Genomic DNA, 23,080 nt, shown 5'->3' on the forward strand with positions numbered 1-23,080 from the left:
AATTTCATACTTACTAATTACATAAATATTTCACAAACAAGGTGTTTGTGTACAATACAATAAACCCGATATACTACACAACATTTAAGTAAACCGCTTTTCAGACATTTTCACTTGAAATGGAATGGAAAACTGAAATTATACAGCAATTACTCTTAAATGAAAGTGTATAGCAATATTTGGCTGTATGTACGTATGTGAACAGTTGTTCTCATCAATCAAAATCAAATGGCCTACTCTGTAATCTAAAACTGCTACAGCTATAACAATTTCACACCAACTAATTACATAAATATTTCACAAACAAGGTGTTACAAAAATAGCACTTTCCTTTGCAATGTAGTCTCAATCCATACAGTATGAAATTACTTCATCTGTAGCAGTACTTGTACTAACAGTCCCACACATTTGAACCCCTTTAAAAGGCATCAACTGTTACATTAAGAGAGATGTACAAATGTCAGCAGCCAAATTCACTGAAAATACAATAAACCTGATATACTACACAGCATATTTAAGTATACTGCTTTTTGGACAATTTCACTTAAAAGGAAATTGGAATGGAAGACTTAAAAACATTTACAACACAACTGACATTATACAGCAATTACTCTTAAATGAAAGTGTGTAGTGAGAGACACCACAGAGAGCACCAGTAAAAAGTAAACACCCCAGCTGAGGTGACAGAAGCACCAGTGTGAGGTTAGCTGGGAACAAAAACAATACAAAAAGTGAAAAAATAAAGTAAGCGACTGCCATGTTACCTCCACCTGGGCTTAACCTACTTAATGGGGTCCAGCTTGGGGGGAAAAAAAACTGCTAGCACAACAGTGAACAGACTGGACTTTTGCTATTCAATGGGGTCCAGTCTGGTGAGCAGCGTGTGTAAGGTAACAAAAACAAACTTAGCGCATAAAAAGATGCGTGAGCTTGCCTTCCCCTATGAAAGTGCATAAAGGGACAGGCAAAAAAGAAAATGAAAGCCTTAGACATGTGCAATCCCCTGCAGGACTGTTGGTGTAAAAACTCCATCTTCTGGGGGTGGCTCTGCTCCTCTCATCAGAGGGTGTCCAGTGTGCTTTAAAAGGACCCGCCCAGCTGAGGCTCACGAGCTGATAGCCAAGACAGCTGGGACTATAAAGACAAGGAGTCACCCCTCTACCAGGGCTCAACCTCTGCATAATGCCACACCAACATATAAACAACACAGGAATAAATGTGCATATTCATTTCTACACTTTTTCACTATGCACAAACCACCAAGTGGAAAATTTAAAAACACTTTCATAATCCCAAAACGGAATTTCAATTTGGGGTTATACACTGTCAATGTCTAAAATATATACCTTAAAACTCACCTACTTTCTCTACAAACACCATAGGTTTTCATAATATGGGAATGTATACAAATGCTTAGATCACTAAAAACAAAATTGTAACTGCTAATAAACATTATCTACCTACACCAAATAAATGTACCCAAAGAGTGTGACCTAAACCCCCAGTAGTAAAAATTGATTGTGAAACCAAAGAAACATAATTTAGGGTGCAAGATGACCAAATAAAACAATGCAGGGAAAAGCATATCCAGTGCCAGTATTTACTCAATATAACACCTTGTACAACCAAAATCAACATACAAGAAACAGAAGAAAACAGACTCAGTACATCATCCCACACCAACAAAACAAATAGATATCCAATACATGAGGATATTCTCTGGCAAAGAATTTACAAAGTCACATAACTACATATTCCTTCTCACAAAACAGAACAAACAAACCCCATCTTTCTCCTACCTCATTCTGTAGGAAATCCCCTCCCATGACAAAGGGCTTTCTGTGCAGGTACCAAAAAAGAGTGACACTCAGCTAAACCAATCCCACTTTTCCAAGTTAATTGAATAGCATTAGTTTTCCTTTTATTTATTTCTACCTTATGTGCTCAATTCAGTTTTACTCTAAAGCCACTGCAAGATTTACATACATGTGTGCACCCATGCAAATAAATCCTTGCATGACCTTAGTCTCTCAAACTCTGTTTTTCAAATGGCCTAGAATGTGCAAAACAGCTACAAAGTTACAAACTGCCAACTCTTTCTCCGTTCCTACACCAGAAATCACTTTGTCTCCTCCCTACCAGGTGGCTCAGGTGCTGAGGTTACAAGCCAAAGTTCTAACAGCCATTACAAGGCTGGTGTGCAGAGATTCATTTAGAGCTTCATGCAGCTCCTGTTTTACCATGAACAGCACCATGTTAGGAACTTCTAAAGCAGCTTTGATGGTCCTCTGATGTGGCCATTGGCTTCTGGAATCAGAACAGGCACATGATTTCTCAAGCAGATCTTCGCAGACAGAACCCACTACCCAGTCTGCTGCATCTGGGGTCCAGTCCTGGTGAAGGTCCTCCCTCAGCAGCAAAAGCATGGTCATCCCCCCGACAGCAGTGAACCTCAAGGAAAAATAAGAAACTGGACTGAGTCCTCTGCACTAGTCAGAAATGGTCCAGCCAACATTCCCACTCCCAACATCAGTTTTGACCTAAACTACCATATTGTTCAGTGCTACACCTTTTCAGGACAAACCAACAGAAAACCACCCTGTAGAGTGCAAAAGCAAAAACCCATGGTACAGGAATCCTACCACAGGGGAGAAATTCAGTTATATTATCTTGTTTAAAACATTATTTCAACCAACATACACAGGTTGCAAATTACAGGTTCATCCTTCTCAAAACAGCCAGCTAACCAACTTATCCCTTCCCTCAACCCCGACAAACCCAAACAAAATAACCCAAAATGTTCTTACCTGCTTACCCAGGACATAGATCCACTTGCTTCTCTTCCAAGGCCTTATAAGCTTGGACACTAAGAGAAGAAATTAGAACTGTTTAAATTACAAAATCAAAGATTCTCAAATATTCAATTCTCCATTAAATGAACTAAAGATAATGCAAGGCTTTCAGATTGTCCCATATTCCTCTGATAACAGGGTCTTTCAAGTGTATTTTAAGTATAAAAATGATAAAAGCCAAGAGTAACATGTTGAGTTTTTAGATGTACTACACTGTATGCTGCAACTCCCATGTATATGCCAAAAGCTGCCTGCCCAATAGACTCAATGTACCCCATGTAACATGATATGCAGTCTACACTAATGTACCCAAATGAACCAACATATACCCATAGTACCCAAATGTACCTGATTAAAACCCCATGTACCCAGTGTGCTCATTATACTCAAGATGCCCCATCTCTCTTCCTGGATGGAAAGGGACTCACCTGACCCACTCACCTGACTAGATCCTTTGATGTTACCGTTGACTGTCTTGGAACAAGCACCATCTGTTCTCCACTCCTGGTGATAAAAGATCCTCTCTCTGGAGCAAAGGCCTCTGCACTTGTTAGAAATGGTCAAGCCAGCATTTCCACTTCCAACATGGACACAGTGCAGCATCTGTCCCAGACAAACCAACAGTAAAACACCCTGCAGAGAGCAAAGAGAAAACCCCAAGTCCAGGGCTTGTGCTACAGGGGGTGCGATCAATTGCAGTTCCTCCCCTGTGAGGAAACCAGTTCCTGTGCCAACACCAATCAAGAGAACCTGGCTGACATGCTGTCTCCTCAAAGACGTAACCAGCAAGGAGTCTGCAGCGGAGGAGGCTGCTGGTGCGCCAAGTCACTGTTGTACTGCAGTGTATCCAAAGTGATTTATTTACATGTGTGCACCCATGAAATAAATCAGATACAAAAGTAATTCAGTCTTTGAGCCAGAATGACAGCCAGTCAAGTGCAAGTCAGTGTGGGAGTGCTTCAACCAAGCAGGGAACAAAACCCAGAAAAGGCCAAAAAGAAAAAAAAAGTTTAGCACATTACAGCATGACATTATCCATCTGAGGATGTCCAAGAGCTTAACACAGCCTACTCCAAAAGTACCTTTTCATCCTTCAGAAAAAAATAAATAAATTAAGGGGTCACAGAACGATTTGGAGTTGGTTAAGGAAAAATTAAAGATGGGAAAAGAGTGAAACCCACCTCTGGTCCAGGGACCATGTCCTCCTAGACATTACCTTTGTACCTGCTGCAAGATCCATGGGCATCCAGGAACTTCAAGAAGGACAGTTTGCAGCATCTCTTCGCTTTCCACTCTTCAAAGTGGAAGACTTCAATACTGACAGATGGACATCAACAGGTCATACAGCTGGTATCCTTTTAGCCAGCCAGTGAGCTTCCCCTAAACAGGATTCTCAAAGCTTGTCATTCCACACTGCGTTTTCAGATGGCCAGGGACTGGGAAACACTGATCATTGCACTAGTCTAATATATAAACAATCAACACCACTACTGACCAGCCTCACAAAAATTTACTTTCAAACTCACCTTTACATTGGTCAAAGTTGCACTGATTGGGTTAAGAGCATTAAGCAGATCAGCACTGAAGATGCAGATAATGGCCCAAGAACTTCAGGCAGAAGGATGATTGGATTATTGAGCACCAGTATTCCCACCTTACGCAGAGGCTCGACAGTTGTAGTTGATGAGAAATTTGAGCAGATGAATAGCCTTGCCTTTCTTAAAACAGAACGTGCCTCCTTTTCTCATAGCTGGGCCATCATGCACATTAGCATCCTCCTCCAGGACTCCTGCGGTGGACAGTTACTCCTGCAAACTGTCCATCACTGAGCAGCCAAGGTCAGTGAATCAGGAAATAGCTGAAAAATAGGCACAGCCTTCCACTTCCTTATAGTTCCATTGACATGGCAGATTTCCAGGGAAACTCCAGATCCTGTTGCAATATTCCATTTCGGCAGTTGTCACCAGCTTGCTGGAATTCACACACAGTGCAAAACAAAAAGGATTTAAGTTCAGATTCAAATTCAGTGCATCCAACTCAAAACATACAGTTCAACTCAACTCCACCCCCAATTCTGACTGATCACCGATTCTAACCTTAAACACTGGCCTCTTACTGGCCCAAACAGACAAACAATAACCCAAGTCCTTGCCCTGCTCACCCAGGACATAGATGCTCTTGCTTCCTTTCTTGACAGCACCTTGGAAGCTTCCTAAGGCATGAGATTAGAATTCTTCAACTTTGCTTCCCCCTCCCCACAAATACTCAGATCTTTAAGTTAATTTACAGAAGTTTAACATTCTCCACATTCCTAAAACCAATGAAAAATATGTTTCTCAATTCCATTTACAGTACTCCATGTGGACCTAGGGTACATACAAGCTCAATTACTGTACACCTTAAAACTACCAGAACTTCTACCAAAAAAAGTAGTAACAAGTTTACAGTACAGCAAATTGACATTAGAATTTAGTTATATCCCCATCAAAAAAGTGGTGGACAGTCAGACCTTTTTTTAAAAAGGTCAACACACTTAAGGCTGCAGTAAGTTTACAGTTGGTTTTACATAAAGAACATTTCAAGTCCCCCCCCCCCAAATTTAGGTTCCACAGCTGTACAAGACCAAAAACACCAACCATCTTCATTACTTAACAGCTGAAGCCTTGACTGGAATGCCATATAAGGGGAAAGGTTTTAGAGCTTCAACATTTTAAACAATTGAAATACAAAAGCACAAACAGGACTAAAACCCTATTGCTGGGCCACTGTATATAGATTTAAGCCTTCCAGCCACATCATGTTTTCTACCATCAGAGAGATTACAGCTTGTACACATACAAACTTTTGGTAAAACTAAGCTTCACATTCACTACTCAGTTTCTTCAAATGTGTTCTAAAATGTGTACCAAATAGAAATGGTTTACTTCCACAGTATCCTACACAGTCATATACGACTATCCTATACGACACCTGAAGAAGGCTCCACGGCCGTAACGTTGTGTTCTCTTTCTTCTTTTTTTCAGCATGGAATAAACCTATTACTTGTTCCTTTGCAGCCTACGCATGCTGACGCAGCTACCCACCTGAACTACTATACAGTCACAAGTCAATACACAGGAGCCAAGGGCAAAGTATGCAGTACTAAACAAAGCACAATTAAACATCCAGAACAAGGAACTCCTCCAGAAAAAGCACAAGTTTTCATACTGCTTTCTACCTTCTCACAAGCCACAGTACACAACCACTTCCAGTCAGCATTGCTTTTATTGCAGGAAATTAGAAAGATACTGCCTCACTGGGTTAAATCAGGAATTCTGCCTTACACTAGACAGGAGCATAGGTTTCCCCATTTTATAAATTTACTTAATTCAGTTTTAAATTTCAGTCAATGTAAGATTTAGTAACATGTGTGCACCCATGAAATAAATCTTACATACTGCTGATTCTTTTCCAGTGGTACCATAAAACAATTTAGCCAAACATTTCCCCAGTGCTTGCTCAACACTTTCAGTATTTCAGTATCATTCCCTGATTAACCAGTGCTTCTGCTAAGGGAATACTGCCATTAAGGCTAGAAAACCTACAAAGAACTCCAGTAGCTGCAGGCTAAACAAAGGCTTTAAAATCAGGATCCCCTCCTACCTGGAACCGTCAGCTTTGGCTCAACCAGCCAGGTGGCTCAGGCGCTCCTGGAAACAGTCATCACAACGCTGGTGTAAAGACCGTCAGTCAGAACAGGAAGCTGTTCCTACCTTTGAAAGAGGGTCAAGTGATGTCAAGCCCAGAGCTGCCCCACAAATGATCTCCCCTGGTCCCTTTTCCTGGGTGGTAGAGAATTCACTCAGCAACTAACTGGGTCCCCTGGCAGTTGTATTGGTTTAGAAACACTTAACTCCTAAAGCAGATCTTCATAGAAGAGAAAGCACCCAGTCTACAGTGTGCCACATCTGCATGTTATTCCCAGCAAATAAAGGTCATCCCTCTGGGAGCAAAGGCCTGGTCAACCCTTCCAACAGCAGAGAACCTGAAGTGGAGACAGATTTAGATTTTGAGCCTCTTCACTTAGAAACAGACAAAGTATTTACTTCCAACTCAAGTTTTGTACTAAACTGCAAAAATGTTCACAGTTCAGCACCTATCCAGGACAAACCACCAAGAAAAAAAACCCTGCAGAAAGCAAAGAGAAAACCCCCACTCCGTGGTTGTTGCCACAGGGGAGGGGTCCAGTGCAGTTTCTCCAGTGAGGAGAGTAGTTCCTGTGTCAACACCCATCAAGAGAACCTGGCTGTCATGCTGTCTCCACAGAGCCTTAACCAGCAAGGAGTCTGCAGTGTTCCAAGTCACTGTTGTACTGCAGTGTATCAAAAGTGATTTACTTACATGTGTGCACCTATGAAATAAATCAGATACAAAGCAGTAATTCACTTTTTCAGAGCCAGAATAACAGCCAGTAAAATGCATGTCAGTGTAGAAGTGCAGCACCCAGAAGAGAGTCAGGAGAAAAAAAAACAAAGACCTGCACCTAAAATTTAACACTCAAGCATGATAGAAAATCACCAAAAACTTCCAAAACCTAACACTAGGCCTATTTTAAAGGGTAAAAAAGTACTTAATACTCATTTACTTGTTATAAAAAGCCACATATATGGAAAATTAATTAACCTACTCCAAATGAAACATGATACAAGAGAGAAATTCACCTCTTCTCCAGGGACAGTGTCCTTCTACCTTTACAACTGCTCCAAGAACCATGGGCATCCAGGAAATTCAAGGACTGTTTGCAGCTTCACTTTCAACTGTAGAAACCACAAGACTTCAATACTTACAGGTGGGCATCAACAGGTCACACAGTGGGTATCCTTTTAGCCAGCCAGTGAGCTTCCTCTGAACAATTCTCCAAGCCTGTCACTCCACACTGTGCATTCAGATGGCCAGGGACTTTGGAGCTCTGATCATTGCACTGTAGTTTAACTCACAACAATCAGCACCGCTGCTGACCAGCCTTATAAAAAGGAGCAGTTCTGTGCACAGAAGCCCACAGTTTCCCCAAACTGTTCTGACAAGGTCTCAGCTGAAAACTCCACCAGCATCCTCTCTCCAGTGACTGTGCCCTTTGTCACAATCTTCTCAGAACAGAACCTGAAGGAGACAAGGGAAGCAAAACAGTGCTGACCACCCCACCCCCACAGAGAGGGAACCAGCACAAGTGCTGTGCAGACTGGTCCCAGCCTTAAAAGCCCCACACTGACCCTGACCTGTATCTCCCCTCTACTTACTTTCGGCTCACCGTGTTCACTGAGGGAAGCCCAAGAACACAAGCAGCATCACAGCTTTCTATAGTCCAGAAGAGACAGAAGCACCAGCATGTTGGACAGAGTAGGAGAGGGAGTAGGTTCTTCCCTGTCATCCTGGTGAAACTGCTCAGTCAGGATCTAAAGCCTCTTTCTTGTTGCTGGTTTGAGCCCTAGAAAAGAAATTACAGTATTTAGTAACAAAGGTTTCATTCACTAAAATCAGAACCCAGCTGTCAAAGCTGTGATCATCTGTTTCACAACTCTTCAGAAGCCTACAAGTAGAGGAAGAGACTCATTTCTATAGATGTTATAAAATTTAATATAGTCTTCACACTAACCTTAACTTCACTCTATGCTTTCAAAAACTTAAATTTCTTAAAGTTATTAAAACAAAATATGAAAACCTTTCCAAACTTGTCTTGATTAAAAAAATACATAGCAAAACCACTCACCTTGCACAGAAACACCAAAAACTAACAACCACCAGTTCAATATCACAAAGCCTCAAGAGCGCTTTCTCTTGCTATAGTCAGAAACAAACAGATCCCAAGTTCCTAGGCTGCCTTGTTATAAGCCTCACAATGACCTCAGGGAAATAGCTAATTCACCAGGAGCCAATCCCAACATCTCCTCAAAGGGCCACCACCAAACCCCCACCACTTCTAATGCAACACACACCTGCTTCCTATGACCAAACATGTATTAGCCAGCTAATCTATTGATCTCTCCATCCCAAAGCCAAATTAATTTCCAAATTACTAACAAGAAGACTAATTAAATAGTATCCCGCTCCTATTATTCAATTAGTTGCAGTTTCTTAGTGATTAAACCACCTTTTTAGCCCTTCAACTTAAACCATAAATGGTGAAAAGTGACTTGAAGTCAAACTTCAAATTATTCAAGATCCTAAAAAGTGTCCTTTACATAACTCCAAATGTTAATAGTGTATGTATCCATACTGTATATCACATATATAAAGTCAACACCATAAAAAAAAACTTCACTGATTACATGTTGTGTAACCAAACATAACTGCAACTTTGACAGTTGCTCTGTTTTATTTGGTCAAAATAATCACAAATCACAAGAAAAAATAAATTACACTCCTGAAAAAAATAAAAAGTTAATGTTAAGTACTCTGAAGGAAAAAAGTAGGGAAAAGACCCTGTGCGGAGAGTGAGAGAGAAAAATTTCCTAGGTGAACGTAATCCGAGTCATGAGGCTAGAGCGAGGTCGGAGATCAGAAGCGGTAGGTCAGAACTCCAGGGGGTCACAAGAACAAACGATAAGTCAGGGAAAATAGCTAACTAGATACACAGCTCAGGCTGAGGAAACCTAAACAGTGAGCGAGAACAAGTTGCAGAGTGGAAGTTTAAATAGACAAAGTGCGTGAAGTTAATTAGTGGGTGCTCCTGGGAATGCGAAAGTGTCTGCGTGCCTGCTTGAGGTTAGTGACAGTATCCCCCCCTTCACGGGTGGCTCCTGACGCCGTAGACTGATGAGTAAGGAGGGTGCAGTGGAAAGTCTCGATGAGCTTCTTGTCCAGAATGTGTCTGTCGGGAACCCAAGACCTCTCCTCTGGTCCATAATCTTCCCAGTTAACCAAATATTGCCATGAACCTCTAAAGGAGCAGGAATCCAGGATCTTATTAACCGTGAACGCAGGCGATTGTCCGATGATGTGTGGAGAGGGAGGACTGGGTTGAGCACTAGAAAGTGAAGATCTATGGTAGGGTTTAAGGAGTGAAACATGAAAAGTGGGGTGAATACAGAGCATGGCCGAAAGGGCGAGGAGACAGGGGTGATTTGGGAGACAACCCGGAAGGGACCAATGAACCGGAGGCCCAGCTTATGGGACAGTGGTCGCAACAGGATGTTTGGAGTTGACAACCAGACAAACTATCCCTGTCTGAGTCTGGGAAAAGGTCTCCTGTGGCGATCGGCGGAGGTCTTGTAACAGCAAGAGGTCTTCTGGAGAGTAAGTCGAACCTTCCTCCACAGTTTAAGGAGAGAAAAAATGTATTGTTGCACAGAAGGGATATTAACTTCAGTGGTAGTGCTGGGAATGAGGCAAGGCTGATACCTGAGAGAACAGAGGAAAGGAGACATGCTAGTAGCTGACCAGCATAGGGAATTATGGGCGTATTCCGCCAAGGGGAGAAGTAAAGACTAATTATCCTGGCAAGTAGACACATACGCCCGTAGATAGGTCAGAAGACCCTGATTCACCCTCTCGGCCTGTCCATTGGCCTGTGGATGAAATCCTGAGGTGAGTGTAATGGAGGTTCCAAGAACCCTGGAGAAATCTTTCCAAAAACAAGAAATAAAATGAGGGCCTTGTCACGGACGTCCAAAGGGACTAACCGTGGGGAGCAGGAGAGCGGAAAAAGACCCATATGCGTAGTGGCGAGACGGAAAAAGGCCCGGGCTCATTAGTGCAAAGAGTTCAGGAATGCCGTATAGAAACCTATGCCCTCAGGGAGCGGACGTGGGGCGCCCTGGTGCTAGGCGGGTCTCAGGACATCCGAACGTCAATGCTGAGCGAGGACAGAGTGCAAGACCCGGAAATATATAGCCCAAGGGAAAGAGAGGGACAGGAAGGACAGCAGACTGGAAACTAGGGACAGGACAGAGAAGGAGCGCCCTCTGGCTACAGAGGGCGTGACAGGCCCCTGTCTGACATGATGTTTTTCAGAATGCCATGTAGACTGAAAACATGCTGGACGAAAAGTTCAGCCATCTCCCAGGTGGAAGGACCAGTGGGCATCCGAACAAAATGAGCGGCCTTAGAAAACCCAGAGTGGATCAGATTTCCATGGAATCTGGACTGGTAGTGTAAAACACAGACTCGATCAGACTTCCATGGGATCAGGAATAGTAGAGTAAAACCTGGAGCAGATTACACTTCCATGAGATTCAGACAGGGAGAGTAAAACCCGGAGTTGATCAGACTTCTATGGGATCTGGAATGGTAGCATAAAAACAGGAGCGGATCAGACTTCCATGGGATCCGGACTGCTAGAGTAAAACCCGGAGCAGTTCAGACGTCCATGGGATCCGTAGAGTAATAGTAGAGTAAAACCCGGAGTGAATCACACTTCCATGGGATTAGGAATGTTAGATTAAAACCTGGAGCAGATCAGACTTCCATAGGATCCAGTCTGGTAGTGTAAAACCCGGAGTGGATAAGACTTCCACGGGATCCAGACTGGTAGAGTAAAACCTGAAAGAGAAAGAAACAAACATGAATGAGTTCATGTTTGAATGAGATTGAATGAGATTCAATAATGCTTGGATACTTTAGATCTGACGATCAAGTATGTGTGTTTTTTTGCACCTATCACCTATATTTTCTTTTCGGAAACTCACTGGGGCCTGGATGTTGCGGTGCACCACGACGCAATTGTATCCCAAAAGTGAGTCAGTTGGAACAAACAGGTAACTAAGCATTACTGAATCTCATTCCCTTGCATGGGCATTGATCAATGGTCTTGATTGTTTCCCATCCATACTTTTTAGTTAGGGTAACGTCAAAATCCTATGCCCAGAAAACGTCAAATATGTACAGATGCAGCCATTCAAAGTGCGCGGTACAGACACGTACCGGAGGTAATTGGCTACGGCGTCGCGCATCGTGACGCAAGATGACGCGGGGTACCGCGGTACGTGATTGGTTGACCGACAGGGGCACTCGTGGTCCGTTGGTCTGTCGTAGAAAGATTTACAGTAAACGTCTTTACTGTGCCCGTTGTAGATATTGAATTTTACCACTGAAGGGAAATCTTAGTAGCTGAGCATAAAAAGAATAGGAGCATACTGTAACGCGTGTGAAGGCCATAAACGATATTAATTTTGGAACATAAACATATATGGCTGGTCTTGGTACTTTAAAGAAAAAATACACACCAGTATTCCATTTCTCCCTAAACATTTTAAGAATCGAAGTCTTTAACTAAAGAGATACCGGAGTCAACAAGCATACTTTTAGAATTTGATTAAAAGGGAATATAATATGGAATCACGTATCTAAAGAATTTAATAACGATATGATTATATTCGTGTACTGCGACAAGCAGTGTAGGGCTGTTTCGCCTCTCTCTTCACGTGACTTCCCTTGTAGCCTACTAGTCTAGGTGCCCGATTACCACCTCACGGATTATGTGTTCAAATCCAGCTGGTGCTGGACTTTTCTTTTAACAAACATTTCTTCGAAAAAATAGAATAGCGATATTATGGACAATCAATTGACTTTTATATTTCAAAATATCACAACATGATCGATTCTAAGTCATTTTTGATACCAATGAATAGTCACCTTCTTCCCTTCTGACAACGGTCCCTGCTTCTGCTTCCTGCTTCTATTGTGTGTGTGTGTAATAGAGTAAATTTTTATAGAGAAATGGAGGCTGGACAGTATGCGATACAATATAAACATTTATATTGATTTAAATCGTGTTTTGATTTAAATTGCAAACACGTGTTTAATTATATGTGTTTTTTTAATCAAAATCAGGCTAATGCAACATAAATTGATACAGTATCTTTGTATTCACAGACGCCAGTGGAACGAATAATTCTCCCAGATGTCCAACTGTTACCCATCACTCAGGAGATGGAGGGGGGGTTGTACTTGCAGTGCATCGGCATAGACGGGAAAGCAAGAGCCGACCGCTACGCCGCCCTCGTGTTTCGAAATCTTGTGACTTTTGAAATTTACTGGGGGTGGACCACGTCTGTAAATTTCGATGGGTCCAGAGGCAAAAGTGCCTTGCCTTGCAATCTCTGGGAAACCATTAGTAGCATGGTGAATCGGAGATTCTCAACCCTTACTGTGTGCGACTGGAAAAGAATTCGTGATCGAATCAACGAAATGCTTCGTAGAAGGAGGCGCTCTTTTCCTCTAGTCTAACAGTCTGTCCAAAAACAAAACATTCCTGTTAGACAAGAGGAATTGAAAAAAAACAATTTTGTCAATGAAAACCGGTGTGTGTGTGTCTCTCTGCTGGATGTCCCTCTCACTCTCTGCTGAATGAATAAAAGCATTTTATTAAAAACGCGTTTGCGTTTGTCTGGTATTTACTTTGGTCCCTTTTAACTGTTTTTCGATCTACTGTATTGCTTTGAGATGCCACTTTTAAAGGTGATGTGTAAAATAAAGTTTTTTATTATTGTTATAGAGAAACATGATCAGATTTTCCCTGGTTCAGAAAAAAAGATCTAAAGTGCTACACCTAACTTTCTTAATTCAATGTATTTAAAGCAGTGAACTACTGTAGGTGTCACATAACATTCAGAAATACAATCGAGAATAGTTTTGTGGTGTTTGTTTAGATGAAATGTTCCTAAAACGTATAACGTAACAAAATTAAAGACGATTAAAATCTGTAATCTTTCCACTTATACTGTATGTCATCGGAAAGTTTCTGCTTTGTGTAAGGATGGTATCAAAAAGTAATCTTAAGTGGTTGAAAGCTGTGCTCAATGTATTTTAGGGACTTAAAAGTAAAAGGAGATGCTTTATATTGCTTGACTAATTTTAAAAACTAAGTTATAAATGCAGACGCTCCCTCGGTGCCGCGTCGGGTGTAAATATAAAAATATACATTCCTCCCGGGCAGAGGCCGAAGAGCGCCCGGCTGGGGTGCGTGGGGAAGAGCAGGACAGGAGTGAAAGGCGAGGTTTAGGAAGGCGTACAGTCTGGGCAGGTATAGATTACACTTTTCTAAAACGTATTTGAAAAATAAAAACGATTACAATCTAATTCTTCCACGTTTGATCCCAAAATCCCAAGAAATATAAATCTAAACGGGTAGAAAGCTATGCTGAAAGTTTAATAAGATACTTAGAAGACAAAGATACTGTATCAATTTATGTTGCATTAGCCTGATTATGATAAAAAAACACATATAATTAAACACGCGTTTGCGATTTAAATCAAAACACGATTTAAATCAATATAAATGTTTATATTGTAACGCATACTGTCCAGCCTCCATTTCTCTATAAAAATTTACTCTATTACACACACACACAATAGAAGCAGGAAGCAGAAGCAGGGACCGTTGTCAGAAGGGAAGAAGGTGACTATTCATTGTTATCAAAAATGACTTAGAATCGATCATGTTGTGATATTTTGAAATATAAAAGTCAATTGATTGTCCATAATATCGCTATTCTATTTTTTCGAAAAAATGTTTGTTAAAAGAAAAGCCCAGCACCAGCTGGATTTGAACACACAACCTGTGAGATGGTAATCAGGCACGTAGACCAGTAGGCTACAGGGGAAGTCACATGAAGAGAGAGGCGAAACAGCCCTACACAGCCCTGTCGCAGTACACGAATATAATCATATCGTTATTACATTCTTTAGATACGCGATTCCATATTATATTAGCAGAAAAGCTTAAAACTACCACTTTTTCACACGCTATTTCACATGCTAGTTTAATACTTCGATGCTTAAAATCGTTAGGGAGAAATGGAATACCGGTGTGTATTTTTCCTTTAAAGTACCGATTCCTGGAATCTGACTGGCTGACACCCTTCTGAAGTGGTTCCATAAAATCTGGTATACGGAAAAGAAAGCGTTGATAAAAAAGCCTGGATTCTCATGTATCTCATACAAGTATCTTTTAATACAGTCTTTGCTGTGCTCTTGAGGATCCTTGTGATATTTTGAGCTCTAGTTGAATGATAAGTGTCGCATTTTAAATCATTTTCGTAGTTAGAAATTATGAAATGCCCTGTTAAAAGCAAGGGAGTTTTTATGCCCGTTGAAGTAAAACAAAATGCCTGACAAAGTATGGCTTGGACAGATTCCAAGTGCTTGTACAAATGTGCTAAAGAAATTATACTTTGAGTATACAGCTTGTCCAAAGTCATTCATTATTAATACTATTAGTAATATCTTCAGTAAAGGCTTTGATGCATCAATATTTCTGATAAAGGTAGGTTGTGTACTTTTGTCCAACTGAGCAATCTTGCTTTCATAAAATATACCAACATTTTAATGACTGATGATTAACATGCTGTAATACACAGTTCAAAATTAAAAGCTCAAATGCTGTACATGAGAGGTTAAGCTCCCCCTGACGGTTTTACAAGGTGACGCCGGATAGTTTCTGGCATGACGTCAAATGACGCGATTAACCGCGTGATACCGCGTGATACCGCGACACGCCCACCGGGGTATGCCGTGAAATACCCCACCCATTTTGAATGGCTGCATCTGTATAGCAGAAATGCTCAGTTGACACCCCAGGTAGAGATAGAATCAGCATTCTCACAATATTTAGACAATTATGAAGCTCAGGCATTTTGCATTCCAAGTCAGGTGTAGGATGAGGTTTAGGCTTTTTCCTTTTATCTGAATTTTTTTTTTCTAAAATTCTCTGGGCCTGGATGTCGCGGTGCACCGCACGGCAGGTGTATTCCAAAACTGAGTCAGTCGGATAACACGAGTAACCAAGCATGATTGAAACTCATGCTAATGCAAATGCGGCTATACGTGGTCTTGATTGTTTCCCACTCATTCCTTTTGGTTTGGGGAACACGTCAAAATCCTATGCCCAGAGAACTTCAGATAGAGTTCGTGGTATGCTTAGTGGACACCTCAGGTAGGTTAATGATCAGCATTTCCACACTACTTACAGAATTTTTAATCTCAGGTTGGATTTGGGGCCCAAGTCAGGTTTCAGACAAGAGGTTTCGTGATCCTTGCTGAAATTTTTTTTTCAGAAACTCCGGGAGGCCTGGATGTTGCGGTGCACCGCGCGGCAGTTGTATTCCAAAACTGAGTCAGTCGGATAACACGAGTAACCAAGCATGATTGAAACTCATTCTAATACAAGTGCTGTTATCCATGGTCTTGATTGTTTCCCACTCATTCCTTTTGGTTTGGGGAACATGTCAAAATCCTATGCCCAGAGAACTTCAGATAGAGTTCGTGGAAATGCTCTTTTGACACCCCAGGTAGGGTAAGATCAGCATTTACAATATTTTTTTTTCCAAAACTCCGGGGGACCTGGATGTCGCGGTGCTGACTGGGCAGGAGGTAGGATGCCGGAAAGACCTGTGGCTGAGGAGATGGCCGCAGCAGAGATAGGAGGTATGAACCCCAGGCTAAATTGAACGCCGGGTATGGGGACGCAAGACGACTGCTTACTGGGTCAGAGGTAGGATGCTGGACAGACCCAGGGTTGTGGAGATGGGTGCAGTAGCAGCGGAAACGTGAACCCGGGGCTGGATTGGATGCTGGGGATTTGCGAACGTGGCAGTGAGTGTGCATTTGCCAAGAGCAGCCCATTTTGTTTTAACAGGAGAAGTATCTGGGCCTGTGAGGCATGCGAGGGTCTGCGAGGGCCTGTGAGGATGATGGAGACGGTGGGGACGCGCCACAGCAGTGCCAGAGTTAAGAGGGGTAGCTGGGTATAGAGCGGGGTGCAGGCCTAATCAGCACTCTCCCAGTGTTCTCCCTGGAGAAGAACAAGGTGGTGGCTGTCGTGAGTGACGAGCAGGGCTCCCTTGAGAAGCTGTGTAAGATGGAGGCCAAGGACGGCAGCATGGCAGGAGACATTGAGCTGGAAAGCCTTTCCCTGGATTCGAATGCTTCTGATGACAGATCCGAAGAGGATGGCTACCCAAGGGTGGGCTTGGATTTGGGCACTGTTGACGGTGAGTTTACAGGATCAGAGTGCTGTTGCCTGATGAAGGCGAGTTGGTTGAAGGAGAGACGCAGACGAATGTGTAGTGGGACGAGATGACGGAAGCATGGGCAGCGATTTAACGCATCAAAAATAATTTTCTCCCATTTTAAACACAGAGCAGTCATTTTAAATGGCTGCGAACCCTTTCATTGAGGAACCCATGTAAAACTGGGTTAATGAAGCTGTTTAATGTCCAGAGAATGATGAAAAACCAACTGTCTGTCTCCACTCTTTAGTTCGGTTGTGGATGAATAGACAGGTCTATAACCATAAACATATAGAATAGTGTCTGGCAGACCATGAAGCCTCCCGTCAAGTAAGCAACTCTCCTGGTAGCACAGCCTACGGCCTTTCTCCTGATAGGAGACTTGCATCCTGCAGCGTGCAGCGCCTGCAGCAGCACGGAGTAGCAGGTGACCATGATGCAGGCTGGCAGAATGTAGGCCATCGCACTTTTTTTTTGTATGCCCGACGGTGCTTCGCCTTCATTGAGCAGGCACGTAAAAACGTGAGAGAGCCGCAGTCAGCAGGAGTTGGAGCTGAGTCGGGGGGGGGGGACCCTGAGGGGACCCTGAGGTCCACTTTTGTGCATTCTGTGCACAAAATCAGAGGTAAGGACTCCTCTTTCCAAAAGTCCCGACTCTCTTGTGCTGTGGTGGTGTCACGCCCTCTGCAGCCAGAGGGCACTCCTTCTCTGTCCTGTCCCTAGTTTCCGGTCTGCTGTCCGTCCTGTCCCTCTCTTTCCCTTGGGCTATATATTTCCGGGTCTTGCACTCTGTCCTCGCTCAGCATTGACGTTCGGATGTCCTGAGACCCGCCTAGCACCAGGGTGCCCCACATCCGCTCCCTGAGGGAATAGGTTTCTATACGGCATTCCTGAACTCTTTCCACTAATGAGCCGGGGCCTTTTTCCCGTCTCGCCGCTACGCATATGGGTCTTTTTCCGCTCTCCTGTTCCCCACGGTTAGTCCCTTTGGACGTCCGTGACAGAATGCTGAGCCACTTACTGACCCCGCGAGCGGCACTTTTTGTCTTGCCGCAGTTTTTTCTTGTTCTCTGGGCTGTTTTTTTTTTTCAGTTCCTCTATTCTAATCACTGGATATCCCTCCAATCTTCCGTGCCTGTGAGCGGGTCCTGCACCTGGCTTTCCTCGGGTAGATCACTCCGGTATCAGTGATTGAATGTTGAGCTGGCTTTCCTATTCTTATTACTGGATATCACTCCGAGCTTCTGTGACTGGAGCGGGTTTTCGTGCCTGGCTCTTCCTGGTCTTGCTCCCTCCGATATCAGTGATAGAATGGTAAGCTTTCTGCCGTTCCTCCATTCTTTTCGCTGGATATCACTCCGGGCATCTGTGTCTGTGAGTGGACTTCGGTCTGGCTTTCCTCAGGTTGTCCACTCCGATATCAGCGTTAGAATGTGAACATGCCAATTGCCCAGTCTGCAGTATTTTTCCCCGGGGTTTTTGTGTTTTTTTGCCTTTTGTTTTGATTTTTTTCTTCCTGGTTTCCCCTCCTTTTTGGTCCCCCCTGCTCCCTGTGTCTCAGAACTTTGGTTCCTATATGTTTTTTGTGGTTTGTCTCCCTGGCCTTTCCCAGGCTTTTGTCTGTTGTGTTTGTGCTAGTGTACTTTTTTGTTTTAAGTCTCCGGAGCTCTACTCGACCCCCCCTTCCTCCACCCAATAAAGGTTAATACCCCGGAGGAGGGGGTAGCTCTCAGCCGTGGACTCCCGGAGGTTTCCTTTCAGTTAAATGAGGTTTTTCCTCCCCCCAGTGCTGGGCAGCTCATTTATTTGTATGGGCGTCAGGAGCCACCCATGAAGGGGGGGGGTACTGTCACGCCCTCTGTAGCCAGAGGGCGCTCCTTCTCTGTCCTGTCCCTAGTTTCCGGTCTGCTGTCCTTCCTGTCCCTGAATATTTCCTTTTTGAAGTTATCACAGGGTGGCCAATGCATCTCACTGATACTTTTGTTGCCCACCAGCATGATCTGAGACAATGAACTAATTCTGTGTTGCAGTATTGCCATTTGCTTTCACAGGCCAATGGCCTCACCACCCACCAAGTGAAAGCGGCCTGGGAAAAGACCATTCCTGGAGGCCACGACCTACAGCCGGGAGAGTGGGTGTGGATTAAAAAGATACCATCCCAGATGCTTCAGGCTGAGTGGGAGGGGCCGTACCAAATGCTGCTGATGACAGACTGTGAAAGTCCAGAGGAAGGACCAGTGGATTCACACCTCCTTCTGTCGACGTGCCCAACCTCCGGTGGAATCCACAACATAAAGACTATTTTTATTTTTTGTTTTTAGGAGTAGTGTTGTTTGTGTGTATAATTGTTATAATCACATGTATTAAGAGTACAATCACTGCTTTATGTCACCGCATCACCATAAATACAAATGTTAGGACAGTGCACAAGTATGATGTAAAGTTAGCAGACTCCGCATTTTTGTTGAAAAATGGAAGCTATGTTCCCATTTTCCAAGGGGGGATTGATGGAGCCTACTAATGGCTTTTACATGCTGAACTGTTAGCATCACACCTGCTTGATCACAGAGGCTCTGTAACCGTCACGCCTGCTTGATCACGGAGGCTTTCTCCCCCTGTACTTATCCCCAAATGGTGAATGTTTACCCAAATGGTAAATGTTTACACTAATCTCCTGATGACAAAGGAAGGTTTCTATTTCCTTCGGTTACATCAAATACAGGAGGGGGGGAGAAACGTGTATATATAAGTTCTGTTGGACCATATCCACTCTGAACTGCGATCGGTACTATAACTATTATGGTGCTTATTCTGGTTCCTTGTATGCATACAATAAAGCTTGGCTGGACGAACGAACATTTCAGGCTCGAATTTCTTGGTTTCTACACCTGTAAGCTGATATCCTTTAATATATAGTAGAATACTTTCCATCAGACGTAATTTCCTTGATAAGCATTGGTTTCCTGGAGACAAATAGAATGGACCTCCTGTTTTACAAGACAAACACACCTTCCTCAAATCTGTTTTCAACATGCTCTTTCACTCTTTTCCAGAAGCAATAAAAATATCGAATTATAGGTACAATCAATACGACGGTAGGTTATATAGAAGGGATAAACAACTCACACGCTAATGAAATAAGGCAAAAGGGTGCAATACAAACAAGAATTCATATGGGTTAAACCAGGGGTCTCAAACTCAAATGATAATGGGATAAGATAAAAAGCACTAATCGGTGGGCCGCATTCATTCATAATAAAAAATGTATGAAATATTAAAAAATTGAAACTGAAATTTTTATCTGACACCTGTTGGCTAACTTTACTCAATGTATTTGACAGTCATGTGAGGTTATTTCTGAAGTTCTTCATTCATTCTGCTCCGTTGACAGCGTTTTGCAGAGACCAGAACATCAACATTAGGCCTGATATCACGTGAAGTAGCCAATCGCAATGTCATTCGTAAATGTTAATCGGTGAGTCTTGACTGTAAAACTGATTTGTTGATTTTCATTGATGAGAAAAACTGTTCACATACGTACGTACAGCCAAATATTGCTATGATTCTAGCAAACACAGAGACTAACCTCGGAAACCTGTCTTTCCATCTGTCTACTTTCTTTAGTAACAGCACGCCATCAATCAGTAATCGGCAATCAGGCAACAGGAACATAAACACACACTGCTCGGGTTAACATACTCACAAGGGCTATGAATAGGACACCTATGAAAGGTTTAGGGTGGTTACAAGACAAGGGAAAAAACAGAAGTAAACTATTAACAACTATTTACATTAGGTTTTATAGTCACTATTTACATAGGCAGGGTGACCTAGTGATCACTCTGTGGACCCTCAAACCATCTCCTGGCTACAGTTTCTAGCCTACACCATGGGGCATGTAATATCTGGGTGTGCCTCCACTTCGTCGCCCAGCAAGGGTACTGCAATATTTCCACGATGATTATTGAAACAGAAAATAAATCATAAAAAAGAAAATGTATCAAATGGCCAAAACAACCAAATTTTATTGGTAACTTTTTGTTAGTCCAGGTGCGTCTCTGTGGGCCTCAGATAATTACTTTGCGGGCCGAGTGTTTGAGAACCCTGGGTTAAACTAAAACAGAAATTTATATAATTATAATTATATTATATGAGTACAGGAAGGTATGTACCAAAGGTGATGTTGTATTAATAGAGGATTTTGATTTATATTTTAATATGCCAGCAGCCATATCATCCTGCTACTCACAACTGGCAACCCACTGAAGCTAAGCAGGTGTGAGCCTGGTCAGTACCCGGATGAGAGACCTCCTGGGAAAAACTAAGGTTGCTGCTAGAAGGGGTGTTAGTGGGGCAGCAGGGGGTGCTCTTATGCCCCAGTATAGTGATGGGGACACTATACTGTAAACAGGTGCTGTCCTTTGGATGAGGCGTAAAACCGAGGTCCTGACTCTCTGTGGTCATTTAAAATCCCAGGGCGTTTCTCGAAAAAAGTAGGGGTGTAACCCCGGCGTCCTGGCCAAATTTCCCATTGGCCCTTACCAATCATGGCCTCCTAATAATCCCCCTCTATGAATTGGCTTCATTACTCTGTTCTCCTCCCCATGGATAGCTGATATGTGGTGAGTGTTCTGGCGCACTATGGCTGCCGTCGCATCATCCAGGTGGATGCTGCACATTGGTGGTGGTGGAGGGGAGTCCCCAATACCTGTAAAGCGCTTTGAGTGGAGTGTCCAGAAAAGCGCTATATAAGTGTAAGCAATTATTAATATAATTATTAATATGACTATGATTACATTAAAAATCTATGGCATAAAACTGATTTGGTTAATGCGTCTTTAACCCAATTTAGAAAGGTATCTGCTACTAGGATTTTGGCAATAAGGAAACAAGCTACCAAGACTTGTTGAAGCTGATACCTGGCATCTTTAAAATTGGCTTCAATGAGGTTTGGATCAATAAGCTACTAACAGGCTAGATGGCTGAATAGTCTTCTCTTGTTTGTAACTATTCATTTTAGGAAAGATGCTACTAAATGCAAAATTAACCATGATCACCCAAAAAAGAAAGTGCTACATCTCAGGAAGGAGCTGAGCAGAAAGTTACTTTCAATGTCACAAACTGGCACAAACAGAGGTCTTACGAATGAGACTGATTTGGTTCTCCTGCATTGTTGTAGGGGGACTGAGTTACATCACACTTGAAAAAAGGAGGCACTATATCTAGGAAACGAAGCAGCTGAAAAGCTACTTTCAATGGCAGGAACTCTCAGAAATGAAACACTAATGAAAGAGACAGGTTTGGTTCTACTGCGCCCTTATAGGGGTTTCTAAGTGATGTCATGCCCCCGAAATAAGCAATATATCTAATAAAAGAAAGCAAGACAAATGGTACTTTCAATGGCACAAACGTAGCATTTATGAATGTGGTGGGTTTCATTGTTTGTGCTGTTTGTAGGGGGGCACAACTTCACTGAGCTAATGAAAGATTTTATGTAGGTATCGTAGCAATACCCCTGGTTTCCCCTTTTACAAGCAGCAGTGTATTAAAAGAGGCAGGAGACTCTGTAATGCCAGCTCACTATTGCCCTTTTTAGAGACACAGGCGTGCTAGTCATTCAGGAAGGAGAGGCAGGTAGGAGGCAGAAGGGGAGAGAGACAGTACCAGTTGTAGCTGTTTAGCTTGAGATTTAGGTGTGACATTTAGGTGTGAAGGGAGTCCTATATTTTGTAGAGGTTGAGAAATGGGAAATTAGTCTGCAAAACTCTCTCCCAAACTGACCTCTTCTTGGGGAAGGACACTGTAGTATAATAAATCTATATGGAGCTATGTGGAGTACAATGAATCTCATAGACAAAAAAATTCCAAGGTTATTTTTAATAATACCTAAATGGAAAAAACTACCTATTTTGTGATGGAAAAAAAATAAAAAGTATAAATATTGGTTCTAATACAATTTGGAAACAAATTCCACAATATGGCTTTGACTTAAATGTTTCTGATAGGCTTAGTAAGTCATTCCATCCATCTAGAAAGTAGCTTCAATTTTTAAAGAGTTGCAGAAATCCAAAATCAAATCAGAACCATAAGGATCAAAGAGAGACTGCAAACACAAAACAATGAATCAGTAATGAAAAATTAAAAATGAAACTTGAAAACTAGGTGAAAGCCAACGTAAAACAGGGAAATATGCAAACAAAAGATACCATAGAACAAGGTCAAACCCAAGACCCCATATGGCAG

General features: G+C 42.5%; 1 long non-coding RNA gene across 1 annotated transcript; it reads right to left on the minus strand.

Annotated features, from left to right (window-relative positions):
• Nucleotides 1–645: 645 nt before the first annotated feature.
• On the minus strand, nt 646–11,819 carry LOC148657694 (uncharacterized). Its single transcript, XR_015939964.1, has 6 exons — nt 11,276–11,819; nt 8,129–8,316; nt 7,679–7,991; nt 3,294–6,876; nt 2,808–2,866; nt 646–2,451 (listed from the first exon to the last, which is right to left on the minus strand). It is a non-coding gene; the product is annotated as an uncharacterized LOC148657694 (long non-coding RNA).
• Nucleotides 11,820–23,080: the final 11,261 nt, after the last annotated feature.

The sequence above is a fragment of the Lepisosteus platostomus genome, chromosome 7 (assembly GCF_059453375.1).
Source record: "Lepisosteus platostomus isolate fLepPlt1 chromosome 7, fLepPlt1.hap1, whole genome shotgun sequence".
In the NCBI taxonomy this organism is placed as follows: domain Eukaryota; kingdom Metazoa; phylum Chordata; class Actinopteri; order Semionotiformes; family Lepisosteidae; genus Lepisosteus; species Lepisosteus platostomus.